This window comes from Lycium ferocissimum, chromosome 11 (genome assembly GCF_029784015.1).
Source record: "Lycium ferocissimum isolate CSIRO_LF1 chromosome 11, AGI_CSIRO_Lferr_CH_V1, whole genome shotgun sequence".
NCBI classification, from domain to species: Eukaryota; Viridiplantae; Streptophyta; class Magnoliopsida; order Solanales; family Solanaceae; genus Lycium; species Lycium ferocissimum.
Window position 1 is genome coordinate 25,116,716 of NC_081352.1, and position 7,242 is coordinate 25,123,957.

Consider the following 7,242-nt stretch of genomic DNA (forward strand, 5'->3'; position numbering starts at 1 on the left):
CATCAATAGTTTGACTTATTTATGCTATCGCCTGTCACCAAAATGATTCATTCATGCCATTTTTCATTAACGCCGGTTTTATAATACCATATATGACACGTGGCTCCAATTAGAAGTCTACGTCGTTTGATTAAACCAGCCCAATTTTAAATACCAAATTAATAAAAAACCCGATCCATACACCTTACCCACCCACAACCATAATCTAGTTGGAGGCCACGTGTTATATATGGTATTGTAAAACCAGTTTTAATAAAATATGGCATCGATGAGTCATTTTGATAATAGGCGATGGCATAAATGAGTCAAACTATTGATGAGCGGCATAAATGAGCTATTTTCTATAATTCGATGGCATAAATGAGTCATTTCCTATAGTTTGATGACATAAATGAGCCAAATTATTGATGAGTGACATAAATGAGCCATCTCTGATAGTTAGATGGCATATTTGAGCCTTTTTTCATATTTTAAATAATTATTGACACATGGCAAAAGTGTCCAAGTGTCTTAAACGCTTTAAGTGGTGGCAATAGAAGAATTTTTGGTAGACAAGTGTCATGGACACTTGTCATGTGCAAATTAGAGCCCTATGCCTATAAATAGGTTTACTACCTCCTTCAGAATGTGCAACAACGAATGTTTTTACTCCCTCTCCTATTTACACGGATTCCCTCTGTCTCATTTGTTTTCTATTAATTCTTTTTAATGTTTGGTCATTTATTTTTCATCTTCTAAAATTTACTGGTATTATAATAACTTTGCTGATTCTTGTATCCTCTAATAAAATTAGAGAATGGCTTATTTAATCCTGAAAAAACATTTCACATTACTGAAATAATTTCTTAGGACAGTCTTTGGCTCGACTCAAGTCATATTTACTAAATATATTATCATAATAATATTTATATTTTTCATTACTGTTATTTAAAATACTATTACAGCTATATTATATTTTCAGTACTATTAGTTTGCTAAATAAATAATATTTATTATTATTATTATTATACTAGTTTATTTTGTGAGTTTCCCAACAGAAATATCTTCACTAAGTTCTCAAATCAGCTGACGATGGTGATTGACGAATTTGATGGCCTTGTCAACAACGGAATTTATGAAGCTGCTGTGATCTATTTGGGCAACAAGTTATCCCCTAACATCCATCGACTCAAAGTCAGTAAGCCTGAGAAGGAGAAGAATTTCAACATTGCCATGGAACGCAATGAGGAGGTACACACACGTTATATCAGCTGTTATCTAGGCCTAAACTAGAAGTAGTATGCTAATTTTAAAGCTAAATGCCCATAAAAAAAATTGTGTGTTTTTATGTGTAGACAAGCTGATAAAATATCCAATTTAATGATAAACTAGCAAAATTAGAAACGAAGAAACTATGTGAAATCATAATAGGGGTATGGTCTCCAGATCAGACATATGATTTTTTCTTCTAATAGTCCACTATAAGAAAAGTGAAAATCACCTTCTCTAAAGATTCATGTCTTTACCTGAAAGATATTCAGTATCATGGGCGGAGACAGCCTTAAAGCTATGGGTTTCGTACAGCTCAGTAGTGTTGGCTTAAAATTTGTATTTGTATTGAGAGTTCATTTATATGTATAAATAATTTAGCCAGAATTCAGTAAGCAATAATAGTTGTGATTTAGAACTCATAAACTAAAAATTTTGGATCAATCTTTGGATTCCATTTTGATGAGTTCAACTAAGCTTCCACATTTAATTTACCTTCTTGATAATTTGGCACAATAAATATTGTATAGATGATGATTTTTAATCTTAAGGTTTTATTCCAACAGGTGACAGATGTTTACAATGGACAAACATTCAATTGGATTTGGCTCTGCAGACAAACAGAGTCTAAACACTTCTACAATCCCAGGGACATGATTCCACACTAAAATCTGAAATCAGGTCCTTTGAATTGACATTTCACAAGAAAAACAAGGACCTTGTCCTTAATTCTTACTCGCCATACATCATGAAAGAAGCAAAATTACAAAAACACGAAAACAAGACGATCAAGATTCACACCGTGGATTATGAAGGCATGTGCCGTTTACATGATATGTTGAAGCCCGTGAATCTTGATCATGCCGCCACTTTTGGGACAATCGCGATGGAACCAGACCAAAAGGACATGATCTTGAAGGATTTGGAGAGATTTGTGAAGAGGAAAGAGTATTATAGGAAAGTGGGAAAGGCATGGAAAAGAGGGTATTTGTTGTTTGGTCCTCCGGGGACGGGGAAATCTAGTTTAATTGCTGCGATGGCGAATTATTTGAACTTTGACATATATGATTTGGAGTTGACTGCCCTGAGAAGCAACTCGGAGTTAAGGAAGTTGTTGGTTGCTACGGCCAATAAGTCCATTTTGGTGGTAGATGACATTGATTGTACTATTGATTTGCAAGATAATTTGGCTAATCGAGCTGTTGTTGTTCATTCAAATGGCTTTCAGCAACAAGAAAGCAAGGTATATTAGTCTTTTATATGATACTTAGATAAAGCTGAAGGACTTTTGGTTACAAAAGAATATTTAGTACTCCGTAGCTTTTTGTGATACTTAGACAAAATTCAATGATTCTTTTTGTTAACAAAAATAGTTTAATGACGTTATGTGATACTTACGTAAAGCTAAGTAATTTGTTGTCATGAAAAATAGTTTAAAGACTTTATGTGATACTACGTAAAGTTGAACGATTTTTTTTTGTGTCCCAAAAATAGTTTAATGACTTTATGCAATACTAACGTAAAGTTGAGTGCTTTTTTGTCACAAAAACAGTTTTATGATTTTGGAAAGTTGAGTGACCTATCATGAACCCCTTCCCAATATTTTTAATCCAATAAAACTTGGGTTTTGATCCCGCTATTCTAGGTTTGAGGATATCAAATTCATTACGATAAATTGGACCAAATTTGCAAGAAAATAATTAAATTATAACGATAGTAGCTTGACATGAGCGTGAAAGGGGTTTGGAACAAACTACTACAATTCGTCTCTGCCTATAGATTAGTTGACATTCTGTCACAAATTTTACTAATAAAGAACAATAGTTTCACCCTCCATTAATTTGTGATTTTCTTGAACAAATTGAGAGTCCAATATTAAGAAAATCTGGATTTGTTATTGTATACTAACAGTTTTTTGTTTATTGCAGGTTACCTTGTCTGGTTTATTGAATTTTATTGATGGACTATGGTCGAGCTGTGGAGATGAAAGAATCATAATTTTCACAATAAATCACATAGAGAAACTCGACCCTGTACTGCTGAGGCCTAGTCGAATGGACGTACATATTCACATGACATATTGTACACCATGCGGCTTCAAACTTCTTGCTGCTAATTACTTAGTAATTAAAGATCGTAAATTGTTCAAAGAAATTGAGGAATTGATTGACACAGCCAATGTAACACCAGCAGAATTGGCAGAGCAACTATTGAAGGAAGGTGAAGTTGAGGATGCACTTAAGGGGTTGATTAATTTTCTTCACAAAAAGATACAAGAGAAGGAAGAGAAAAAGGCTTAAGAAAGTGGAAATAACTCAAGTGGAGTCAGTTGATGAGAAGAAAGAAAGTGATGAAAATGAGATTAAAGAAAAGGGATTGCCAAATTGAGAAGTAAAAACTACATAGAAGGCAAAAAAGCCTTTCATAGAATATGAGACCATATTTCCTTATAAATCATGAAGGAGTCTATCTAATCGATGGTACAATATTAAATAAAAATTTCAGTGAAAATACATATTACTTGATTATAATTATAATGTAATTTATACCTATATATAATAAATAGATATCTCGTATTCATTAATATGATGTAAACATCAAATATGTCTTCTCTCCTTAAGAACAAAGAATCAAATATGTCTTCTCTCCTTAAGAACAAAGAATTGACTATCATTGGTGCACACCCAAAGTTGGAGGACATACTTGCTAGCTGAGGCCAAGTTTGAGGGTCTGTTTATGTATTATGTCAATTATATTTCTTAGCATTGATTTGATAAAATTTATACAACCTTTGAGGTATAGCTAGGACTAAAGGTGATAAAATTAGCCCATGAAGACATAACGCTCCCAATCCTTTCAAGTTTGGGTTGGCTATTGACCCGCTCATTTATTAGCTCAGCCCGTCAAAACTTTGGCTGATATGTAGCACAAATTGACTCATGAGAAATCTTATCAAAATATTTTTTAAAAATATTTTCTATTTGATATGTTATATATCATCACAATAAAGATTTTTTTTAAGGTACTTGAAAATAATAAAAAACCAAATATAACAATTAAAACTTAGTACGAATTAGACGGGTTGGGGTATGACCCACATTTTAGTCCATCTCAGTCAAAGTAACTTTTGAGTGGGCTGACTCAGCCCATTTTGACTCGCCTAAACTTAGCCCGACCTAGCCATTTGACACCTCTAGCTAGGACATACCGTTGAGATCTTTAAGGGTGTATTCTTCCAGCTAAGTTATTTCCAAGTATTTACAATTGCTCTTCTTGTAAGTTGTGATAGTAGCGGGGCTGGTGCTACATTCCAGTAGAGACCTATTCAATTGAATCCTCTTCATTGGAAAATTATGATGTACAAATATAGGGCAGAAACATCTTTTTTATATAAAAATTGTTGAATCCTCTTGAAATTATTGTAGGTAGGATTTGCCGGACTACATTGAATGAATTCTATATGAACTTATAGTTTCCGTGAAGATGTGAAAAGCATAAACTTTCTTCGGGCTCCATATTGTTACTCCTCTCGCATGTAACCCAAAGTTGGACTGCAAGATTATTCATGACCATGTTAATGTAACATTTATAAAAAGTAAACCTGAAAGACTTTGCTCAAGAAATTTAAAACTAGTACTAGGACTTATTATGTAGCTACAACAGATCTTTAACACAAGTCAGGGTAATACAACAGATCTTTAACACAGATAAGTTTTTTTCAGTTTAAAATAACTTTTCCCCACCACAATTTGAGGTACATAATTCCCTGACGATGTCCTCCAAAGTATTATTTACAACCATCTTGGGATAATAGATATATGTCAATTGATCATTATTGTCAATAAGAATATCGCAACAAATTATCATTGGGACAAACACAGTGTTGTGAAGATATGCAAGTCTGCTAATCTAGTAAGACATGTAAACAATTAACTAGATACGTAGATTGAAGACAATATCAAATCATTCGAAGGCATAACTTGTGAACAATTGAATAACACAAATTAATCTTGCCAATCAGCAAACTTGTGAACAATTGAATAACACAAATTAGTCTTGTCAATCAGCAAACTTGTGAACAAATTAAAGATAAGTAGAATGAAGATTGAACTTAAAGCCATGTCTCACCCGACATAACTTGTGAACAATGCAAGTTTACCAATCCGGCTAGATTTATGAATGATTTAAAGCTCCCTCTGTCTCAATTTATGTGATACATGTTACGCCCCGAAGCATAGCCTAGGCGTAACACGGCACTCCGTGCCTAACTACATGTGACCGAGCGAACCCATAGGCTGGCTGAATCAACATGTGATATCAAAACATGCAATAATAAGGAAATAAGACTAGCACATACTGATCTACTACAAGTCTGACTGAAAAATATATTAAATGTAAAAATATTGTTTAAGTTTAAACATCTGAAATAAATGCCATCAAGGCTAACACATCAAAGTTTGCTAATATCTGACTGACTAGACTATATCTATGAATCCTCTAAAGATAACTGTCTAAATGCTGGGAAAACTGAAGCGGGATAACCCCTCGGAGGAACTGAGGCTCACCAATTAGCTGATACGAGCAGTCCTAGTTAGCTGGATCGTCAACTTGTATATCATCGCGATGCAGGCCCCCAAGCAATAAAAAGGGCCATCAATACATTTGAGTTGTACTGGTATGTAAAGCAACTAAAAGAAGAAACATAAGTACTGAAACTGAACTAAACAGGAAAGCAAGAATCTAAAGTACTCCTTGTTTTGAATGAAGAATCACATGTATAACTGTAAATATAAACTGTGGCCTAGGGCCCAAATAATGTGCACAAAAACTATGGCCTCAGGACCAAGCAATACGTATGCATAAACTGTGGCCTAGGGCCCAAAAATACAGATACAGGTGTTCAACATTAAACAATTTACAAGACTGAGACTAGCTATAGCTGATTGCATGATAACTGTTTCTGATTATGAAACTTGAACAAATAACTGATTATATACAACCAAGACTCATGTGATGTCAATACAAAAGTCTATAATGATTACGTACTGAGTTCATGATATTCAAAGTGATCACCACGAACGAATTATGAAACTACAACCCCAGAAGATAGCAATTCTACAACTATTCAAGAAACTAGGACTAATCTATATTCTGAGTCAAATTATCAATAAGCATGTAGAATGAGGCGTAGGGATAATCATAAACGTTCCCTAACGGAGATAGTTAGCCTCACATAACTTAGCTGCTTCAAAATCCACAATAAAAGTCTGAACTTTGAGAAGAATCCTAAAAGCTTGTGTCTCAAACCTTGAATTTGGTTTTTCTTGAAAACCCTAGGTTAAGAACAATGATTCCTTAATTAGGTTAGATGAGCACATGATTTAATCCACTTGGAATAGGTTAGGATAGCTTACCTTAGTGTTCTTAATGGTGGAGGAGGAGAGCAGGTCGTTCTAAGGCTTAGGGAATCATAAAAATAAAAAATAGAACTGAAACCAGGTATTTATAGGTTCTGGTGCATATTGACTTTTACGGACTGAATTACGGTCATTAATTCAAATTACGGTCAGTAATTCTTGGACAGTAATTTTTGATGTCTCAAAATAGAATACCCGGTTAAACACCTCTCCAATTACGGTCACGAATTACGGTCGATAATTTGAATTATGGTCCGTAATTCCTGACCGTAATTTTCCATATCAAAACCAGTTACCAAATTAATAATTACGAACTGAATTACGGTCCGTAATTCAAATTACGACCCCTAATTCTGGGCGTAAAATTCCATCTGCTCAACTGAAGCAAAATTCCAATTTCAATATTCTTTATTTGATTTTTTAAGTTTAAAATCATGGTCAAAGCTTAAACTAAAGGTCTGAGGTATTACAATATCTCTCCCTTAGGATTATTCGTCCTTGAATGATGGATTCTGGTAAAGAGTGACTGCCAAGACATGTGTACACTAACTGACATGCGCACATGAATGCTGAACTA

The 7,242-nt window shown here is 34.0% G+C and overlaps 1 pseudogene; it reads left to right on the top strand.

Moving 5' to 3' along the window:
• The first annotated feature begins 488 nt into the window (after positions 1 to 488).
• Positions 489 to 3,880, top strand: LOC132038163 (protein HYPER-SENSITIVITY-RELATED 4-like; annotated as a pseudogene).
• Positions 3,881 to 7,242: the final 3,362 nt, after the last annotated feature.